Source organism: Meriones unguiculatus, chromosome 8 (assembly GCF_030254825.1).
Source record: "Meriones unguiculatus strain TT.TT164.6M chromosome 8, Bangor_MerUng_6.1, whole genome shotgun sequence".
Taxonomy (NCBI): domain Eukaryota; kingdom Metazoa; phylum Chordata; class Mammalia; order Rodentia; family Muridae; genus Meriones; species Meriones unguiculatus.
In genome coordinates, this window is record NC_083356.1 from 6252300 (window position 1) to 6275902 (window position 23603).

Genomic DNA, 23603 nt, shown 5'->3' on the forward strand with positions numbered 1-23603 from the left:
GAACCTGAGAAGGCGCTGAGCCCTAAGGGTCTTTGGAAATAAAACACCCCTTCCCTGTTTCTTAGCTCCCGCCTAACATTGGTTAAAGGAACCAGAAAAGGATAAACTGGGTTGAATTTCCACTTAGGAGCTTGTGAGCCTTTGTTAGTGAGCCAATGTTTTAAAAGCTTCAGGTTGATGTCAAGGTATTGCCTACTTCAGCAGTACAAGGTGGTGAGGTAAAGAGCAGAGCCAGGGAGAGCACGTATGTTTCTGTGGGTGGCTTTAGAGGGAGGCAGAGCTGGCCTTTAATGCAGTGCTCTGGGGGCAGGCAGCACTTAGAAACGACAGCCGTACCTTCAGCTCTCAAACGCACCCATCAGTGTGGGTGAACGGTCTGAGAGGCCAGAAGGAAAAGACACCTAACTCCCTCCAAACACATGCCTTAGAGTCCATACCCAAGTCTCCCTCCTGAGACACAGATGAACGGGCCATGCTCCTACCTAGAAGCAACCCTGCCCCTTGCACATTGGAATCTGCCCTTGCTCTGGCAATTGCTCTCCTGTTCTTACATCAAGTTAATTATCCCCTACCGGGTCACTCCCAATGAACGAATGTGCTATAATAGTTGTTCTGTTGCATAACACTCTCCTGCTTTACATCCTTCTCCAGCCACACCCCTTTTTCTTTTGGTTTGTTTGGTTGGTTGGTTTTCGAGACAGGCTTTCTCTGTGTAGCCTTGGCTGTCCTGGACTTGCTTTGTAGGCCAGAATGGCCTCGAACTCACAGCAATCATCCTGCCTCTGCCTCTCCTTTCTCTTTCTTTTTTGACTGATGTGTAGTCTCCAGGCGCCCAGTCCAGCTCCTCCCTTCCTTCTGGAAGCCATCCTGAGCATCCTTCACACACACACACACACTTCATGGAAACAGTTCTTGTTCAAGTTACCAATGACCTGCATGTCGCTATCTTATAGTCTTGTCTGGCTCCACAGTCATCAGACCCTTGTCCTCCTGATTACTCTCCCTTTCTTAAGACATTTGGTTCCTGAAGCTGGAGAGGCAGCTCAGCAGCTAAGAGCATTTAGTGCTCTTGCAGAGGACTCAGAGTTAGCCCCCAGACCCACACTGGGTAGTCCACAACTGCCCCGTGTGTCGTGGAGCTCACTTCTGCCTTCCATGGGCACCCAGACACATGCATGCATGTTCACACGCATGCTCACACTCACACAAGTAAAAACAAATCGTTTTAAAATGCAAAACATCTACAGAAGCACTCAACCATAGGGAAAAGTGGAAACACTGGGAAACAACAGAACTGTGAACACCGTTTTCTTCATGTAACTCTAGTTGTCACAGCAAGCCACACAATGTCGGGGGCCTTGACGCCTGCTAAAGCAGAGTGTCACTTTCCACTTAAAACATTACGTTTCAATTAAAGGGCAAGAAAATGGTCACAGGTTGCTAGCATTTAGGGTTGTGAGATGCTGCCTCACAGCCCTGATGATGGGTCTTATCTGGTTCGGGCATGCTTCCAAGGCTGCACAGTTAGAGCTTCTAAAACTCAACAGCCATGGCTGGAGAGATGATGCAGAAGTCAAGAGCACTAGCTGCTCTTCCAGAGGACCCCGGTTCAGTTCCCGGGACCCACAGGGCTGCTCAGACTGTCTGTAAGCCCAGTTCCAGGGGATCCAGCACTCTTCAGACAGTCATACATGCTGGCGAGAAGCCAATGCACAAAAAATAAAAATATAAAAAAAAAAAGAAACCTGCTTCCACTGACATATAGAACTACCTAATTTCCTCCTTCTCCCAAAGTTTGCAAACTTGTTCCTTGTTAAATTCTCCATGAGATGATTCATGAATGTATTGTGTCTCCTCGGTGGAAACATAAATGTTGTTAAGTCTTAAAATCACCTGGTGGTACCCGGAAGCAGAAACAAAGATGCTGTTGCCAAGGTAACCACACACATTTTTCCAGTGTTGGGAAAAGCCACCATGTTTCCTATGCTTGAGGGAATATGTATTATAAAAAGATTAGCTTAGTGCAGATGAATATTTACTACAGAAAAAGAATATCCATTTCTTTATAGACCTGTGAAATGTATTTAGATTATTCACATGCCTGACAAAAACATCTTATTTTATCAGGGTATCAAGTCTCATCTTTCTTTGCCAATGGAATTAAATGCATCCAGTAATAATATTTTACACTACCCCTAATGTATCAATACGTCTCATTTTCTGCATTAGAAGACTTATTAAATATTCCGTTAGCACTTACTATTTAAAGAAAGACCACTGTGAATTCTGTGTAGAAATTCATTTACAGAATGTATCCATCAGTTATGAAAACTCCTCCTTCACAGTAGAATCTGAGAAGTAGAGGCTAGTCTCCTGAGATCTCAGAGGTTCCGCTGGAGCTGACAGAGCCTCGGGGGATCCTAGGACTGTAACAGCAAGGAAGAAACAGCCCCACAACAGGAAGAACAAGGCAGAAGGCCACTCACTCAAACATCCTGCCTCCTTTCTTCCTTGCCTGTTTACTGAGCTCCTCTGCACTAGGCACTGTGACCAACGCCAGGTGTTTCTGTAAGGAGCTTGTGGAAATTAGAAGCAGGCAATGTAGTGGGCTCATCTCTTCTTGCACTAAACTTTATTTTTGCAGATGTTGGTGCCAGTGAAATGCTCGCCAGTGAGAGGCAGAGACCTCCTCCTGCTCTATCTCCTCACCAATGCTTGGTCCTGATGGACATAACATCCTACTTTCTGCAGTTTTGTGTTTCCCTGAGCACACTGTTATGTAGCTACCAGCCCTTCTGGATTCTTTTCTATTTACTGCCTATTTGAAGCCTTCACTCATTTTTTGATTCTTTTTTTTCTCTCTCTCGTTCATTTGTGAGGATTCTTTTTGTTATTTTGGTTTAGTTTTACTAGTCTGTGTTGACTTGTTTTGTTTTGCTTTGTTTCTTCACTGCTTGGAGATGAATCTAGGCCTCCATGCATCCCAGGAGACACTGAGCTACATCCACACCCTAAGATTATACATTCCTTGGAGGGTAGTTTTAAATTTCACTCACTTATATATGTGTATTTTATTTACAGAGATTTCTAACTGTAATGCAGTAGATTAATCCACCTTTCTCTAGTTCACCTTCTTACGCGGTGTTTTAAAAGCTTTGCTTATCTCAAGACCACTAAATAGCTGTGATATTTGAACTCTGTTTTTTGGGGCCACTGAGAAGGCTAAAAGGTTAAAGGCACCTACTACCAGGCCTGACGACCAGAGCTGGATCTGGAATCCACATGGAGAGAATCAACGCCCAAAAGCTGTTCTCTCACCTCCGCATGTGCCCACATACATACATACACATACAAATAAATAGATCCATAAATTAAAAAAAAAATTGTGCTTTTGCATTCAGGTCTTCAGTTTATCTAAAACTGACCTTTGTTTGTGGCGTAACGTAACGATCTACTTTTAGAGTGCAGAACAAGTTGCACCAGAATCCATTATGGAATCACCGCATGTTCTCCTTGTATCATCTCTCGTGCGTCTTGAGTTTTCATGGACTGATGGGAGGAGATTGCCTCTTTCGCGCTGTCTCCTTGTTTGTGTAGAGCTAGGGACTCAGCTCAAGGCTGTGCACTTGCCACTCCCGCAGCCTGGGATCTGCTTCCTAACCGGCCATCCTGTGGCACATTAGCACATGACTGTGCCACAGAGTCACAAGTCTGTGTCTGCTCAAGTCCAAAGCTTCCCTCTTCCTTCAAAACTGCCTTTACTATTTTTGGCCCTTTGCTCTTCTATGGAAAATTAAGAACAGGCTTATTAAAATGCTGCTATCACCATAGGCATTTTATGCTACAGATTACACAGCAGAACTTTTACATACAAAGGTTGTAATCATAAAACATAGTCTCCTAACTGTCACATGGACTACTAGCTAAATGGTATACAGAAATAAAGTACAAAATCGTCACTTTCCCCAATCTTCAGAAAATGATTTCGGTGTGTAACTAGTTATGAATGATGGCAGACTTCTGGCTTTTCCTGTCTCCTGTTACCATCATCCTACTATCAGCAATCCCTGGCTAATAATGCCTTCCCCTCCTGATCAGTGGCATCCGCTGGTCTCAGCTTCGGCAGGTGCTGGAGACAGAGAATGAAGATCCACCATAGACATTGAGATGTTGAGACAGAAAACCGACCTGTGCATCATCTGCCACTTCCAAGTCACCTGCTCCTCTGAGCCCTCAACATTAGCTATTCTTCTGGGAAGAAGCTTAACTTAGTTTATATATATATATATCTTCAAGACCTTTGGCTTGTCAGTGCCTCAGTGGGAATGTAGGACTCCAACAGTACTAGTTGCTATCATGCATCTTCACGTGCCTGCTTACTACACAAAAATAGTTACCAGTGGCTTTTTTTAGAGTATAAGAATTTAGCCACAATAGCTATTTCTGTCTTCATCCAACTCTGAACGTGTATTGCATGCACTCTGTATTTTACAGAGCACTTTGCAAACATTTCAGAGCAACCATGCAGCAGTCTTGCAAGGTATACGATAGGACCCCAAACTTGCAGGCAAGGTGACTGCAGGTCAGGGCAGCTCTGCAGACTGCCTCACAACAGTCAGCAGAAGTAAGTGGAGAGGCAGAGAGTGGATCCCAGCTCTTTTCAGATTCCCAAACCTTTGCTCATCTCAGTCCCACAAGAATGCCAATAACAACTTGTGAGTAATTCAGCCATTACTTGAAATGCATCAGCTGTCTGTGGTAGTCTAGAGACTAGATACCATTATTTTCTGCACTCTGGTTTTAAGTCGAGGTCTTATGCAGCCCAGCCTGGCCTCCTCTAACTGTAGAGCTGAGGATGGTCTTGAACTCCTGATCTTTGATCCTCTTGCCTCAGCCTTTCGGATGGATCCCAGCTCCAGGCACTGGATATTGTTTTATTTTTCTCTTTAACATATTTCATTCATTTTTTGAGAACTTTATACATGTACATAATGAATTTTTATTATATCCACCATCTTCTCTGAAACTTCTCCAAGATCCCCTCCCCTGAAACTCTCCCTACTTGAGGTCCTTTTCCAATAAACTCCTACGTTAGTGCTGCCTGTAAATGCACGGACATAGCATTATCCACTCAAGACTGAGCCATCTACCAAGAGCAACACTCCTGAAAATAACTGAGTCTCCCTATGCTAACAGCGAGCCCTTCAGCTAAAGGCAGGACTTTGTCAGGTCCTCCCCGTCATGATGTGATTTGGATTGGCTGAATCTTGTAGAGATCTTGTTCAGTCCACCACAGCTACTGTCGGTTCATGAGTGCAATGGCCCTTTCATGTCCAGAAGACACTATTTGTCAGCAGCCCTCAACGATCTTCTGCTCTTAATCTTTCCACACCTTCTCCCACGGTGCTTCTCAAGCCCTGGGGAGAGGATGTGATATAGAAGGTCCTGTTCAGGACTGAGGACTCCACACCCACTTATTTTCTGCACTCTTGCCAACTGCGAATCTCTGTGTTAACAGCCAGCTGCTGGAAAAGGTAGCTTTTCTTTCTTTTCTGGATGGTTTGGTTTGATTTGGTTTGGTTTGACACAGGGTCTCACTATGTAGCTCTGGCTGTCCTAGAATCCATCATGTAGACCAGGAACTCACAGAGATCTGCCTGTCTCTGCTTCCCAAATCCTGAGATTAAAGCCTTGTGCCACAAGAAGAAAACTGTTCTAACGACGATTAAAAGCTACACTAATCTATGAGTATATGGATAAACATTTAGAAAGCAGTTTGATACTCTGTCCATTCAGCAAAATAATAGTAGTAGGTTCTCCCCTGAGGTCTGCAACCTCTGCAGACATTTGGGTTCTTAGCCAGGTTTACAGTACAAGACAGGAGTTCCATCCCATGAAGCAGACCTTAAATCCAGTCAGGAAGCAGTTGGTTACCTTCATAACCTTTGTGCCACTGTTGCACCAACGGCCATCTATTCAGACACTGGGCATTCTTCAATCTATCTTAAAATTAACCTGAGGCTCACCATATTCTGGAAAGTAAAAAGCGTCTCTGTTATCTGGAACACATTCAGAGGGAAGTGCAAATGGAAGTGCAGAGTCTTCTCAGTGCTTGAAAAAGCTGAACATACACAAACTACTATAAATTCTGTCCAGGGACAAAATAATTATTGTTCTCTCTCTCTCTCTCTCTCTCTCTCTCTCTCTCTCTCTCTCCCTCCTATTCTCCCTTCCTCCCTTTCCCCTTCCCCTCCCAACCCCCTCCTCCCCCCTCTCTCTCTGTGTAACAGAAAAAAAGACTTGAGCTGAAAACCCTAAGAATTTTATATCATTACAAAAGATTCTCAAAATAAGTTGGGACCAATTATTGATATTTCCCATATTAGGTATTACTGAATAACACATAACTAAGTGATCAAAAGCTGTTTTAAAATTTCGGCTCTTGAGACATAGAGGTATGGCTATTTTTTAACCAATAAAGGAGAAAGTCTAGTTCTGTTCCTTTAGGCTTTGGAGAACCAGTATGTCGATCTGTAAACCTTGATTTTCCAATTTGTAAAAGCAGAGAAAATTGGCATAGTAACATCAAAATACTTAAGTTAGTGATGCATTTGAAAAGTGCTTTAGAATAAACGTCTAAGAGCTGGATAAAGATTCACATGCCTATCATACCTGCATAGAGGAAGCTGAAGCAAGATAATTCTGTGTTCCAGCCTTTCCTTGGCTATATAACGAGACCCTGTCATAACAATTAATTATTAATTAACGTGGAAAGACCCAGCTCCCTGTGGGTGATGCTGCCCCTGGAAAGATGGTCCTGTGTTATACAAAAAAAAAAAAAAAAAAAGCAAGTCAGGAAGCAGCATTCCTCCATGCTTCCTCCACAGTCCGTGCTTCAGTTCCTTCCTCCAGGTTCCTGCCCTGACTGCTGTAGACTATAAGCAGTAACATGAAATGAACATTTTCCTGGCCAAGTTGCTTTCAGTCATGATATTTTATCTAAGCAATAGGAAGCAAACTAGAACACTATGCGTCAGTAAAAGAGTAAGGTTCCTACCACCCATTTCAGAATGAACAGGATTCGGTCTGGAAAGGGGAATGTCAACGAAAGGGAGAAAAGCAGGTCTGGAAAAGCTCTTCCCTCAGTGCTCTCCCACAGGTGGCATGCTACCTACAGGAAAACACCGAAGTAACCAGCTTTTCTTCATTTCCTGATGTCTGGGGCCACTAATACCAAAGGAGATGTCTGGGGAGGTCCTGCCAAAGAACCAAGACTTTCAGCTGTGTCAGTTAAGTCCAACCTTCGTGTGATTTTAATCTGTGGCATGTCCAGTGAGGAATTTAACTGTGATAATACTGAAAATATTAGATGAGAAACAAGAGAAGCCAAAACCCACAAAGCTCGTGAGGCTGCTGTTGACACGATGCTGTGTCAACAGACTGACTGGCGTTAGGCAGGGACTTCCAAAGTTCTCACTTTTCAGCTAAGGTTGCAAACCACTGGAAAGAAAATGCGTGTCTTACAGTCTAAAGGTCTAAAGGTGCAGGAAGCAGCAAAGGCATCACAGAAATATGATTGAGAGCTGAAAGGATCTATTCTGCCACCTTTCTCCGTTTCTCGACTCATGCACCGGCTTAGCAGGACCTTCAACCTAAACTAACGTGGCTTCATGGGACTCCAGCAGAAGTCCTAGGCTAGGAACAATACGCTCGGGGAGTAGCAGAAATAATAGGCATCACTGGATTCAATGGCAAAATGTATCCAGCTCTTTTTCAGATCAGACTGTTTGGGAAGACTGAGGCTGAGGGAAACAAACAGCGCTAAGCCCTGGGCTGTAGCACTGTCTCCACGGCTACCGCACTGGATGGACAGTGTACACTTGTGTGTATGTATGCTCAGCAGGCCTGGGTGCGGGAGCGCGGTGAGCTGGAAGCCAGTCTGCTCTCCCCTTGCCACTCCCTGGACTCCGGGATGGGGCTGTGTGAGCCAGGAGGAAAGGTACCTTCTGAGCAAAGGTCTTCAGCACAGAGCTCATTGTCACAGGCCAGTGCCTGGGCTTCCGGGCCAGCCTGGTAACTTCCTAAGTAACTAAAGGAAATCCAGTCTTTCCCTACACAGGTCACACATAAGAGTACAGCCCTTCTCCTAACCAGAGACAAGGGTCTTTCTCTCCACTGCGGACGCCATGAGTAACTTGTTTGGCGGGAAGCTACCTGAGCCCAGCATCGGCCCACCATGCTGAGTCTCGGGTCAGTGTCAAGGTATACCACTGCTGCACTTTCCTCATCATCTTACCCTCCAGCCATGGCCCCAAGAAGAATGAATTCCAAAGACCACTTCCAACACTGTATGATGTGTGGGTGTGATGTGACTTCAGCACCTCTGCCATGCCAAAGACACAGTCTGAATTTATTTTTATATATGTAAGCAAAGAGTCCTATGTCGCAAAGTACAAGTCAGGCGTAGAGCTGAATGTTTACTTTGTTGAGGAAGATTCTCAACTATGGAAGCACAGAACGGCTCTGGATTTGGGAACTCTCCACCTCCCCTTCCCCAGGGTGTCTACAGTGACTGGTGCCCAGCACCTCAGCCAGCTCTAGGCAGGCTTCCCTCCCATAGGCTCGGTGCGTCCTCAGACATCAGTGCCCATCCTTTGCGCTGTGAATCCAAAGCGCACAGCTAGGAAAAGGTAGCAGCAGCTATCAGCTCTACATCTAGAGCCTTGCACAACCCAGAGTTCTTGCTGTACGAACCCCTCCAGCAAGAACAGGCAGTGCTCAAGACTGTGCTGTCCAATATTCTTCCTTGAAGACACAAATTAATATCATATTAAGGCGTATACTAAGGTGATACTGTCAGCTACAGTACTTAAGATCAGCTTAAAACATTCCCAATGTATTCACCAGAGAACATAATTTCTTCAGACAAATCTGAATTACCTGAAAGCAAAATGTTACCCCACCACACACACACACACACACACACACACACACACACACACACACACATACACAGCCTCTCACTCCACAGGCCCAAGCAATTGCAAACATCCCATACTCTCAAGAATGTAAATATTCAAAAAGGCATCCACCACCTTTGAAGCTTATGAAGGAAAATGTTTTAATCTACTTTAAAAAGAGAGAGAGAGAGGTCCTTAGCCAAGGCTTACCCACAAAGTCCATTCTTTGTAATCACAAAGACTACTGCCTCTTAGATACAAGTGCTAACTTTTCTAGATGCAATTTCCAGGACAACAGAACTTAATCATCTAAGCCATTTCACGACATGAACTCTTACCGTCAAAGATATATTTGTGAGAATATATGTGCACGTTTTATAAGGCTTCAATCAAGATCCTCTCATTTGAAGTTAATTCAAAATACTATAAATTGCAATAAGTGGAGAATCAATTGTTTGACGTAACTAAGGACTACTAGCGCATTAATTAATTTTGGCTCTCCCCAAATTCTGCAAGTGAATTTTAGCCTAATGGGTTAAAAGCATAAGCCCTGGGTACTTGCTAATAGCGCATCTGGAATGACTTTCTCCTGGAACTGTTGTATAATGAGGTGCTTACACAGCCAACCCTGGTTCACCCCCCCTACTGCAGTGTGTGTGTGTGTGTGTGTGTGTGTGTGTGTGTGTGTGCGTGTGTGCTCTCGCGCGCACGCCCTGGACTTCACCCTTTTTCAGCAGCAAGTTCAAATACCAGAGCAGCTTGTCCAAGGATGGTACTGGCAGGAATGCGCTCATCTTGGAAACCTGGGGACCAAAATATGCTCATCCCTAGGAAAGGCAGATCCTGCAGACTACAGCAACCAAGTCGGCATTCTCACATACCACAGAGCTGCTGTTCTCCTATTCTTAGGCTCTTTCCAGTATCAACAGTCTCTTCACTGTGAAACAAAGAGTGAAGTGAAGGAAGTTGAAACAAGTCCTAACAAAATAGGGAACAGACCAAGCTTTGGGGGAAGAGGCGACCTGGGGAGGAGGGACAGTTTTCACAATGACATTGATGAGGCACGTGAACATACTGTAGACTCTATTGTCAGTTCACGTGTCCTCTGGTAGGAAAGGGTCTGTTTAATGGTTGAGAAGATGGATTACAAGTGTCCATGATGACACGGGTGGGAAAGAGTAGGCAGGAGGCTGGGCTTCTATCTCCACCAGCAGTTCAACCAGGGTACCCTATGCCTCCCTAGCCTCAAATGCATCCAACCACCGTTCAGAATCCTGCCCAGTTTACTCCACCCTGTGACTTAAAGGTTTGGGTTTTTGGTTTTGGCTTTTTGTCTTTGTTTTATGTTTTTGAGTGTTTTACCTTCAGATATGCTTGTGTACCACACATGCCCACAAAGGTCAGAAGAGGATATCAGATTCTCTGGAGCTGACGTTACAAACATTGTGAGCTACCATGTGGGTCCTGGGAACCAAACTCAGTTCCTCAGCAAGAGCATCAAGGACTCTCAACCTTGAGCCACCTCTACAGCCCTGACTCAAAGTTTTTTGCTGAGCTGCAGATGTACATGGGAAGGGGACATCAGCCGGTTGAGGATTATGCAAGGCATAAAAATACATCCTATTTTCGTTTTAAAATACTATTTATGTTTAAGATACTATTTATGTTGCTATTTTTAACTGAATTAACTATTTTCTTCTCCAGTCTTAATTCCTAATACATCAACAAAACTCTTTGGGTCCTGAATAACTTTGAAGAACACAGGGGTTCCTGAGGCTTGTTAGTGTAGCAGTTAAAAGAGCAAGGCCCAAAGCCATCTGCCATTCAAGTCTCACTTCTGCCACTTAGGTGTGTGACATTGGACATAGTCCCTTAGTCATTCTGTGGTACTTAGCTCTGAGGTTGTCAGAGAAGTAAATTATTTATACATGTACTGAACTTGCTACTTCCCATCATTCTCTCTGGTGTCAGCCTCAGCCACCATCATTGCCTCCTTTCCCACCCCCACTGCCTACCTTGGGTTTTTGCTCAGTTTGCTTGACTTGGCCAGATCCCAGGGCTGCTGCTTCTGGTTCGGAGGAGGCCAAAGACACCAAAGACAGCTGTGGGAACCACAGCCACCACTTTCTTACTGCTGCCCTCCAGCAGGCAACTATACTCTGAATCTGCCCTTCACAGAAGCTCCATCAGCAAAAGACAACTAGAAAATCAAAGTAAGCCAGGCAAAGCCTTTAAAAACATGCTATGTCAGATGAATTTGAATGTAGAGTAGAAAAGCTAGCCTTAGGAATAATCAATGAAACAGGAGGAAGGGAAAATGCAAGCAATTACCTTCATCCCTTAAAGGAAAAGAAGATATTTACCCAAAGTGCCTTACAGTCAGAACTGGTTTTGTTGTTTTGTTTTGGTTTTCTACTTCCATGTCCTTTATTAAATCTTTGATTTACCTGAGGGCCCTCCTTCCATTGGTACACAACTCAAGCAATCAGCTGCTGAAAATTTTTGATGGACCAGATTCCTATCATGTGCACTTGACTGATACTTGCCTCGGAAGGGGCAAGTCTTGGATTTTTATAATTATTTATAATAATCAAATTATGATTACTCACAATCTCTTGAATCTATGACTTTTCTAAGCCAATAATTTATTATTTATTTTTATGTTATGTGCACTGGTGTTTTGCCTACATGTATATCGGAGTGAGGGTATCAGATCTTGGAGTTACAGATGGTTGTGAGCTGCCATGTGGGGGCTGAGATCGGAACCTGGGTCCTCAGGAAAAACAATCCGTTCCCTTAACCACTGAGCCATCTCTCCAACCCCAACTTTTCTAATCTATATTTTAATTATTTCTTTAGTTCCTGCTACTTGGTATGTTCCTATTTTTACAGTTTAGGAAGCTGGAGCTCAAAGAAACTAGCAAACCTACCCAAAGCCACAGAATGTAAATGACAGAAGTAAAACAGAAATACTCCTGACACTGGAGCATTTAAAGAGACAGGAGTCAGGGCATAGACAACAGGAAGCAGCGTGCCTGCCCCGAGGGGTGGGGTGGGGTGGACTGGAGTTACAACTAAACTAATTTTATCAGGGGGTTACCACATAAGCAAATGGGCCCTAGTATGGAAATAACCTCCAGATTCCCCCACTCTCCCACAGCTTCTGTGTAGACCAGCACAGCAAAGCTCAGCCTATACATCTTGAATCACAATTTTTTAAACCTTTTTTTAAAAATGTGTGAGAGATATTTTTATTTTGTTAGTGTTTTGCCTGTATGTCTATCTGTATAAGGTTATCAGCTCTCTTGGAACTGGGAATACAGAAAAATGTGAACTACTGTGTGGGTGCTGGAAACTGAACCCAGGTCCTCTGGAAGAGCTGAGCTGAACCATTTCTCCAGCCCTGGCTTTTTAAAAAGGTACCCAGTATGTTTTATATTTAGGCTACTTCTGAGTAGGGTGTTTTGTAAATTGGGAACTGTCTGCATTCATGTATGATGTCATTAAATATATATTTGGTCTGTCTAAAACTTCCTGGCATTTGTCCTTTATCAACACTGCCGGGTATTTTGGTTCCTTGATATGTAAGTCTAAAAGGCGCAGCCAAATCTAATGAATGTCAACCTTGTACAGAGGCTCAAATCCACCAACGTACTGTTAAACGGGAAAAAGGAGAAAACTGATTCACAAAGGATTGGTTAGGGTGAATTTTCACTTGAAAAGACTACAAAGAAGAACCCCCTCAAACCCTTAGTCTCTCTGGTGCCTAATTCACATTAACCAAGACACTGCTGAGGGGAAACCTTGGCTCCTTATGAGGTAACAGACATTGGAAATACGAATGTAGTATTCGCAAGGCGCTGAGGCTGAGCATCAAACACTCTGTAGTAATGGTGATCTATTTGGGTTCATAAACCCAGTTTGGGAGCCACATCTGTTGTCCTAGCATGGGAGGTAAAAGCAGGGTGATCAGGAATACAACAAGGTCATCCTCTACTGCAGAGTAAGTTCAAAGCCAGCCTGGACTATGAGACCTTTATTCAAAAAACAACTAAGGATGGATGAAATGGCTCAGCAGGCAAAGGTAGTTGTCACCAAGTTTCATGACCAGAACGTAATCCCCACATCCAATGTGGTGGAAGGCTAGAAGTCCCCGAGTTGTGTTAACTAGAAGCCCAAATATCCAAGCCTGTGGGGGCACGCGTGCACACATGCATACAAACACACAGCAGAGAAACTGTAACTTAAAATTAAATAAGCTTAATAAAATTATATCTGGTTTTTCTAACTTATTAGCTCTGCCAAAGAGCTTCATGTACTGAGGGAAACACATAAATCTGCTGAGGTCTTAAACGTTGTTAGTGAAGAACTTAAGCCTTTTAGTTTTAATCCATTCATAATCAAGTCTTCATCAATGAAAACCTATCTGGCTACACTGGTCAAAGACTAGTTTTTGAGGATAGGCTGCAGCTGTTGCACTTAGGCTATAGCTAAATCTCAGGCCACTAACTGGGAGCTGAAATGAAGTTAGTTATTGGACATAAAAACCTTTTTTCAGAGATTGTTTTTCTTGCAATTTAACCAAAACCAATCATGTATGAGGCTGAAGAGATCGTAAAGCAGTTAAGAGCACTTACTACACTAGAAGAAGGCCTGGGTTTGGTTCCCAGCACCCACATAGTGGCTGACAGCTGCCTGGACCTCCAGTTTCAGGGCATCTGAGCCCACCTCTGACCTCTGCTGTCACTGCACACACGTGGTGCACACACATATACTCAGGCACACACACATACACAGATTAAAAAAAAACAAACTATCATGTTAAAAAAATTGCAAAATACAACATAGAACAGTGACATGTATACAGATTCAATATACACCCCTAACATCGGCTATTTATACCAGTAAGGAAGGATGGGTGGATGGGTAGGTGGATGGATGGACAGATGGATGAGTAGTTGGATAGATGTGTATCAGAAAAGAAAGAATGTGAAGAGGAGGAAGTTGAGATGGGGTAGTCTTTCAGTGTGAGCAGGAGCCACATTCATGGGTATATTCAGCTCGTGGTTTCTGTTAGACGTGAATTCTTCCTTACAGCCTAACAAGATCATGCTCATCCTTTCAACAAGAACTGCTGGACCCCGGAAGCCCTATCACTCCAGGACATCATGTGCAACAGGAAGTGAGCCTGCCCCTCAGAGTTCTTAATCAGAAGTACCATCCCAAGGACAGGTAACAAAAACTCAGTGCTAGTAACTTCAAAGGTGCCAGCACTCAAAAGAGGCTAAGTCAGGAAAAGGAAGCTTCCAGAAAGAAAAAAACAGAAAAATGTTTTTTGAAATTATCTCATATGTATGTGTCTCGTGGAAATTTCCGTTGTTTGGCATTACATCACTGACCCTTTCAAGGGTGTTCATTTCTTGAGTACACATCAATCAATATAAATTTATTGAATGCCGAAAATCCAAGAGCCGCATTTTCCTGGATCATTCTCCATGTGCTAGAAGCCGAAGTTACAGGAAGACAAACACCTCCCCACCTCCCTAGAGAAAGTAAGTTCCTAGGTCAGAGACCTCAATAAACTGCGGAAGAAAAAATGTAATACTGCTTTGGAACACATTTCTTCATGAGTTCTTTTTTAAATTGTGTGGTTTTTCTATCCAAATTAGATTTAGACATCTCTCCAAAACAAACTTCACGAAGGCTAATAAAAGCCCACACTAAAATTTAACTTCAATTATTTCAATACAATTATATCCATTAATAAAAAATTCTTTTCATTATTTTAGCATTGGCATTTTGCCTTAGTATATCTTTGCTCCTTAGGCATCCCTGGTGCCTGAGGAGGCAAGAACAGGGCATCGGATTCCCTGGAACTATAGTGTCACGTGGTTGTGGGCCGTGACGTGGGTGCTGAGAATCAAACCTGAATCTTCTGGGGAAACAGGCAGTGTTCTTAACAGCTGAACTACACAGGCCTCCAGGAAACTCTTCTAGACTAGCAGCATCTGGAGTCAAAATCCAGTTGCTCTCTTTGCAAGCTGTACAGCCTTGGCAAGTTAGCTAACAGCTCCATGTTTATCTGTTTTGGGTAAATAATGAGTTATAAACAGCCCCTACCTCACAGACCTGATGAATTACACACCCATACTGATAAGGGATTTGCACATATGTGACCCTAACAGGAGGGTCAGGGATTCAAGATCAGAAAGTTCAAGGATAGCCCAAGCTGAGTAAGACCTAGACTCAGGGAGGGGAAAGGGGTTGGATGGGGACAATAAGGAATTTGAAATACTATCTACCTTGAGAGCTTGGTGTTATCTACTCTAATAATCACAATGCTTCCGGTTCCGGGAAATCATGAATAGGAAAAAAAAAAGTAAAAACTAAAACGCATAGTTCTGCAGTAGTGGGAACTCATGTGGGAGGAAGGAGGCTTTTCTGTCCTTTGCTGCACTTGGGGGATAGAAAAGGGCCCCAGGCATGTCCGTGAAGAAATCTGGACAACACAAGCACCTCGAGGATTCCTTCCCAGGAGTCAGCAGGTAAACAGAGACGCTAACTTCCTAATTCAGAGGCGCGTGTGCTGTCTCTGTGCTCATTTCCCTGTTCCTGTTTACTTTTTTCCAAGAATCTGATGGAATGACTCTAAAGACGGAAAGAAAACAGAAACAAAACAAAACAAAACAAAAAAACCCCAAAGGTCACACGCCATTACTAGAAAGAACCTAAAACGCCGCGAGGAGGAGGGGTGGCGGCATCGGTCACCCTCGCTTCCCGCGGGGGCGGAGTGTCCGCGGCCCGCCTTCGGGGGTAGGTCTTCGCGAGCCGTTTCCGAACACTCGCCGGGAGCCACGTGGAGGCACCGCGCGAAGCTGCGGGCAGTTCTTCCCCCGCGCGGCTGGGGACGGGCTGCGACACCCGCTCCCGCCGCGGCCCCCACTCCCTCCCTCCTCCCATCCCTCGGGGAGAAAGGCGGAACCCAGCGAACCGCCGTCACGTGGGCGCCGGGTGCGCAGAGGCGGTCTGCGCACCGGCAGTCCGCGCCGCGCCCGACCTTGGCGCCCTCAGCCTCAGTGGAAAATTTTCAGGAGGCCCACTGCGGCTGCGCGCCTCGGGCCACGCCCCTTCCCGCCCGTTACCTCCGCGCGGGTTCCTCCTTCCCAGGGGAGCGAGGCCCCGCCTCCTCCTCCTCCCGCGCGCTTCTGCGCAAGCCCCGCCTTCCGAGGAGAAACCGCCGCGTAGGCCCCGCCCCCCCGCCCCACCTCCCGGCCCGGACTTCCCGAGCTGCCCGCGCCGGCAGCCGAACCTCCTTGGCCACCGCGCTGCGGCCGCCTCGCATCCTGGCCGCCGAGGAGCGGCTCCGCGGCGCCTCAGCCTCCGCCTGCGGGGCGCCTCGGCCTCACCGACCTCGGCTCCGCTCGGGTCCCACGCCCCCCCGGACGGTGCAGGACGGGGGGAGGAGCAGTTGGGATGGGCGTCTGCGGCTCGGCGCGGGCACTCCTGGTCGCCTACACAAAGCCCGGCCTGGCTTCACCCTCACCCCCCCCCAGGAAAATAAACAGTAAATAATTCATTTCATTCCCCCACCCAGAAATGTGCCTCACAGAATGGGACCCTGAGGCGCTGGCCCTCACCCACCCAGGGGCGACAAGTCCCGTCCACGACGGTCTTTGGCTCTAAAGGGGTGTGCGGTGTGCGTGGCTCACTCGGGTGAGCGTTGCGGTGTGCCGGGGCAGGTAAAGAGGCCTTCGCTCCACTTGTCCCCAAAGACTTTTTTTTTTTTTTTTCTTAAGACCGGATGCAGGCGTCAACATGAGACGCTGTGCCAAAGATTTCTGCCAAAACAGTGGGAGTTTCTGTGAGCAGAGAGCCCAGAACCAAGCCCATAAATGCCCTCCCCCCCCCAGAACCAGAATTGCAGGTATGTTAATAAATCCTTATTTCAGTATCTTAGCCTTGGGCGAAGAAAGATCCGGAAACTGAGTGAAGGCCAAAAAGGTAGTCCATTGTGGCCCCAAAGTAGGCACGATGGATAAATCCCTGTCGTTTCTCTTCGAACAAGAAGACTCTAAACATGTAAACATGTTCGGGTTTTTTTTTTTTTTTTAAGTTAAATAGTCATGTTGGATAATTGTTATCTGAGATATTTTTCTTTTTCAGAGCAGTCGAATGTAGCGCACTATTTGAAGAAACATAGACACCCTCGTTTTCTCACTGAGTTCTTCAGTCTGAGTGTGAGCATTCTGTAAACCTGCCGACGTGTGTGAGAGTTTGTGTGTGTGTGTGTGAGAAAAGGTGTGATCTGGCTTTCACATTCCCTTTCCAACCCATTTACTACTGATTAGCAGGTGTCAGTGGAAGTACTAGGTCTATAAATCCTTAATCTTCTCGGCCATTGTTTCCTACACCTAGCAAAACGGGCCTCGGCAGGAACACGGAAATGGCAATGATAAGTCTTACAAAGAGCACCTAACTCAAGCCATCCCTCGTTTTTAGGGAGGAGACAGAAAGAACGCTGATGCTATGTCCCCGGGAAGTTTTCCAGTCCCGAAAGCATTAAACATTTATACTAAAATATCTGTTATAGCTGGATATTTCTATAAAGGTCTTTTCGGGCTAAGTGTCTAGGGGCACCGGAATTTTCTTCTTGTGGAGGAAAACATGCATTACACACAGCACGGCTTAAACCTGCACGCATAGAGCACTTTTTAGTTCCCGAGTTCCTTGATCCTGGTCAATGGAGTGCGAAACATCACAAGCAGTGCTTGCAGGGAATGTTATCTTTATAAAATTGACTCACAGAATTGACACCTCTGTCACCCGGCTCCCCCATATCTGCCCTTTGACCCCTGAAGCCACTCTACTCAGCCTGCAGTCCTATTGGGAGACACCCCTTGAGTGTTAAAGATATCCGAATGAAAAAAAGAGAAAGAAAAAAACCTTAGGACTGCTGTGGCCAAAGAGAACCTCTGAGCCTCTCTGGCTGCAGACATACTATGCTACACTCTCATCTAAAGCGACTTTTTGCCGCATGGTGTGTTTGTTGCAATTATCTGCTGGTTGACAAACCTCTGAGGTAGCCAGCATCTCGAATATTGCCCAATGATTCTCCCTGCTTGCCATCCATGCTTATCTACAGTCCTGTCTTTGGGGGTGATACAACATGACAGAAGAGAGAAAAGTACCTTTGAAGGCTAGTTCATTGAGGCAGCATCTGCCTTGGTCTCTCCTCAGTCATCTGCGCCAGGATAAACCGGCAGCCCTGTCATGGAGATGTCGGTTGGCTTCTGGAGGAGGCGTAGAGGAAGCAGCTGGCCAGTGCCCTCTTGCCCCATGTGAGTGAGGAACTCTGAAAGAGATGTTTCCGCCTTTATCAGGACATCAGGGAACGACAGCCCTGCTGGAGTCTGCAGCTTCATATCAGACCTAAGCCAGAGCACCCAACACCACTTGAGTTCCTGGTTGGCAGAAAGAATATAAATTACTGTTTTCAACCAGTACGCTAGAATAATTTGTTACACAGCAATTAATATCTAATGAAGTATCCTCCAACAGAGACATGCCCCGAACAATCAACAAAATGCTGTGTTTTGTTACTTTGGACTTAGGGGCCATTTTACAGATGTTAACTCCTCTTTTATTGAGCACCTTTTATACATGATCCCAAGAATAGAATATACAAAGCGATGGGGAGGGTGAGAAAGGAATTTTCTTTTTGGTTTTAGACACAGGGTTTCTCTGTGTAACAGCCCTGACTGTCCTGCAACTTACTCTGTAGACCAGGCTGGCCTTGAACTCACAAAGATCTGTCTGCCTCTGCCTCCTGGGTGCTGCCTCCACCAGTCAAGATAGGAAATTTTCTAATGGATCCAGAAGACATTAATATTGAGAAAACAGTATGGATAAGAGTGGAAGCCATTTTAGTAAGTGAAATAAGCCAAGACTTACATTATCTGCTCCCATAGGTGAGATCTAAATTAGTTGAACTTACAGAACTTAGAACTCTGGAGCTGGAGATCCTGGTTAAAATTGAAGACAGCAAGGTATCTCGGTAGCTTAAGTGCTTACGGTGCCAGCATGCGGACCCACATTTCTTAAAAAGCTGATGAGCATGGTAGCATGCAGTAGGACCCCAGCCTTAGGAAGCAGGGACACAGGAGGGTCCAAATGGCTCACTGGCCAGCCACTCTAGCCAACCACTGAGCACCAGATTCAGTGAGAGATCCTCTCAAAAGATCAAGTGGAAAGTATTATAGAGGGAGCTGCATCTCATTAACTTCTAGCCTCTACAGGTACATACAGCCACCACCACCACCATTGCGCATGTGCAATGAATGAATGAGCATGAAATTTCAGTTAGAGTAAGTTCACCAGGTGTATTGCACATCATAGTGACTATGTTTTATTTTGAATATTCAAAGAGAAGTTTTTAAGCTTTCTTACTCCCTCCCCACCCCCATGCCCAAAAAAATCCGTGGGACAAGGCAGATGTCTTTGCTTTCTTGGGCCATTTCACTATGTAAAAATACTTCAAAACATCTTTCGTAAGATATATTTTATTGGACAATTTAAAACTAAAACAAGAACATATGGAATCCCTGGGAATAATGGAAAAGAAGTGGTTTGGAGGAGGAGGAAGGGCAGGAAAAGTAACCTTATTCCCTTTCTGTAATGCTAGTGTTTTAAGTCTGAACTTTGAGTAACACTATCTTGGGACAAGGGAATCAGGCTGTCATTTAATTAGACGAGACAAAGCCATCAGAAAGTAAGTCTTAGCAATTATTCTCATATCAGTGGCCTGCAGACGAGTGGGGGTCTGAGCAAAAGAGAGCAACAAGAGTGTCCATCACAGAGCCATTACAACAAGCAATCAGTCAGTGTCTGTGTGACAGATGAGGGAAAAACCAAATGTACTTATTCACACATTTTGCTCTTGGCCACCTATGAGTCATGTAGAATACAAGGCAGTGCCGACTCAAAGATAAACAAAATTGTAAGCTTCTTGGATGGAGTCAACATTGCTGCAAGAGGTCTGGAAGGGAAGATGCACAGAGTAAAAGGATCATAAGCAAAAATAAATAAATAACCAGTATCCAGCCCTCAGACACAGGGCATCTATAGCAACCCTCCAACCCCCAAGACTTTAAGAACATCGTGGCAGAGGGGACGGAAAGACCCTCAGAGCCAGGGGATGGAAGGAGAGCAGGGAGTCCTGGCTTCTGAACGTGGCACTGCCGTTCAGGGCACTCACGGACACACTGCTATTATGGTTATCTGCCTGGAACAGGTACAAGACCAAACCAGCAAGATCAGTCTCCACTCCATCAAACAGCACTAATTGAACTCAGTGGGTTACAAATGAAGAGACGGGACAGGAGGGAGGGAGGAGAAACCTTAGGAGTGCCTGGGGAAGTGGCAGGGAGTGTTGGGGCGGATATGATCGAGAGACATTGTTCTGCATGAAATGATCAATATCAATGAATAAACAAACACTTAAAAATAAGGAGCAAACAGGCATGCTGGCGCATGCCCTTAGTCCCAGCACTCGGGGGGCAGAGGCGGGCTGATCTCTGTGAGTTGGAGGCCAGACTGGTCTAGAGAGATAGTTCTAGGACAGTCAGGGCTACAAAGAGAAAAGCATCATGTGTTCATCTCATGCAGACATTCAATAAAAACAGAAGTTTCAATCTTGGCTGCGGGGCTCAGGAAAATATTTCCGAGGCTGTGTTCTTTAGGATAGAAATGGAGACAGAGTGGTCGAGTACGGGAGACTGAGACCGGCAAGGGCACAGCCAGGTAGGTGATGCGAAGTAAACACCATTTTATTCTGGTTGCAATTCAATGTTGCTGAAGGGCTCTAAAACGGTTTATCTCTGAGCAAGAAAATTAACGAATGGTCAGAGGTTTTCTGACTGTTGGGTCTGAAGTGGAGTGTGAGCACAAAGAATGGAAGTCCGCATACAGGTCAGGATGTGAGCTAAGAGGACAACGGGCAAGCAGGCTGGAGCCAACCACAGGCGTATGTTCTACACAGTCTTGGGGAGACGAGACTGGGCGCGTTCCGGCTGGGATGGCTGCAGACATCATCAAACACGGAAGAGCTAATGAAAGATGTGGCATCTGAGTTGAGTGTCTAAGGAAAAACTAAAGATTTACACAGAAAAGGTAGGGCAGCGGCACACAAAGAACATTCTAAGTAGTGGGAGTGATTTAAGTGTAAAATGATTTGTAACTGAAAACAATAAGCAGTACATTCTGGCAATAGCACAGGGTATAAAAGGCGTATATTGATTATCTATTGATAAGTAGTAAACTATGCCAGAACACAGTGATTTAAAACAGTGAACCACTATCAGTTGTTTCTATGGCTCAAGAGTCCTGGCTGGCCTTACCAGAGTCCTGTGACGCAGGTTGCTCCTGAGGACAGTTACCTCAAGGATCAACTGAACAGGAGCTGCCTCTACCCTTATTCTTGACTTCAGGCAGGCTCCTGGGATTCCCTGACTTTGCCAGAGATTAAAGCTTTTATCACAGGTCTTCCTATAGGACAATTCAAGAAATGGTAGCTTGATTTCCTTGAGGGAAATGCAGAAGAGAGAAGGGGGGAGGGTGAGGAGAAAACAAAATAGATACAAGCCTCATACTTTTTTTAAAATTATTTTATGTGGGTATTTTTCGTGTGTGTGTGTGTGTGTGTGTGTGTGTGTGTGCGTGTGTGTGTGTCCCACATGCATGCATGGTACCCATGGATGTTGGAAGAATGAGTCAGATCCCCTGAGTGGCAGGTGGGGTAGTGGACAGTTGTGAGCCACCAGGAGGGTACTGAGAATCAAACCTCAGCATGAACAAGTGTTCTTAAGCACTGAGCCATCTCTCCAGCTCCCAAGAAAGTCAATGCCTTTTTGTAACTGAGTTTCAGAAGTGAGGAACCTGGAGAGACGGCTCAGCTGTCAAGGAAGATCATGTGCCGTTCTTTCAGAACACTAGAGTTCCTCAGCACCCTTGTTAGTAGCTCACAATTGGCACTAACCCTAGCTGCAAGGGATACCATCCTCCTGGCTTCTGTGAGCACACAGAGAAAGAAAAAGAGAGACACAGAGAGAGAATAAAATAAGACATTTTTGTTTCTTCCAACAAGAAGTGATGTATGTTATTTTTGCCACATCACTAGGCCCAATCTAGAGAATTTTCAAAAGGTAGGAGAGCAGAAAGTAAGATTCACTGGGTCCTCAGAATGAGATATGCTGAAAATGGAAGGTAGGGAGAAACAAACCCACTTCAGGCTGAAGCACTGAATAAACACACTTTTGAGGGTCCCTCTTCAGTCCCGCCTTTTAACAGGTTGGGAAGGTTAGCTAATTACAGGGAGGAAAAAAAAACTACTTTGTTTTCTAAGACAACAATGGTCAAATAGTTCTACAGGAGGTAGCTTTCCACCCTCATTGCAAAACTTCCAGCAAACGTGCTGGGTGGTGGTGGTGCACGCCTTTAACCAGGAGGCAGAGGCAGGCTCCCTAAGTGTGTGGCCAGCCGGTCCAGAGTTAGTTCCAGAGTAGCTGGTGGGGGTTGCTGGTGGTGGTGGAGTTCCACAACCTGTGCTGACAACGCATTCAAGAAAAATCCAGCACTATTGTGTAGCTGCCTTCCCTTCATAGAAGAGGCTACCAGATCGCTTTGGGTCTCAGCAAGAAATACGTTTTGCAAATGTGTGTTAGCAAATGCAGCAATCACAGCTCCCGCTGCAATTCCAACTCCAGGTGCTAAGGAAAGGTGGTGATAAGGAACCTGGAACCTGAGTTCCAGCCCAGCCCAGACATACTTTCCGAATTCTGGTTCAAAAACACCCCGCCAATACATTTTACATCACAACTCAAAATTCATCCTATTTAGTCAAAATACAAGTTTCACACAAAATGCTATAGGTGGGATGCTGAGACCTCCCCCATCCATCCTGCTCACTAAAGAGTGTAAGCTGGTAGGTGCCGCTGAATCCATCACTCTCAACCCCTTGGTCCCTTTCTGCCGTTTGAAAAATGCAGAACATCAGCTTTTCGACATTTGGTGATACAGTTGTGTCTCCTACCTTCTGGATAAAGAAGACCAGTAAGACCCAACTCAGTTGAGGTCTCAGTGGAAAAACACTTGTGTTAGGCTTTTTTTGTTTTAAGATTTATTTTTAGGCATATTGGTGTTTGGCCTACATGTGTATCTGTGCATGGCATGTGTGCTGTGGCCACCGCCACAGGAGCCAGAAGAGGACTTTGGATCCCCTGGAACTGCAGTTACAGATGGCATCCTTACAGAGTTTGAATGTATAAGTCATTACACAAACCAGGCCACTTTGGAAGAAATGCCATTACTAGTTAAAGTAGGAGTATCTGGGATAGGGGTCACTGTGTCACTGGGTTAGGGCTGGCTTATCACAGTTGTGAACTGCCACCTGAGTACTGAGAAATGAACCAGGGTCCTCTGGAAGAGCAGCAACTACTTTTTAACGCTGCGCCATCTCTCCAGGTCCAGGAAGGTATTTTTGATTGGCTGTTAGGAAGAATCAAACTAGTGATAGAAAAAGCACATAGTCTGTAATCCTAACACTTGGGAGGCAGAGGCAGGCGGATCTGTGTCTCCAGCCCGGTTTAC

General features: G+C 45.2%; 1 long non-coding RNA gene across 1 annotated transcript in view; it reads right to left on the reverse strand.

Moving 5' to 3' along the window:
• The window catches only part of LOC132655987 (uncharacterized), a 39179-nt gene extending 20897 nt beyond the window's left edge, over positions 1-18282 (reverse strand). The window contains exon 1 of the long non-coding RNA XR_009593941.1: positions 18149-18282. This is a non-coding gene — a long non-coding RNA (uncharacterized LOC132655987). The remainder of the gene's footprint in view (positions 1-18148) is intronic.
• Positions 18283-23603: the final 5321 nt, after the last annotated feature.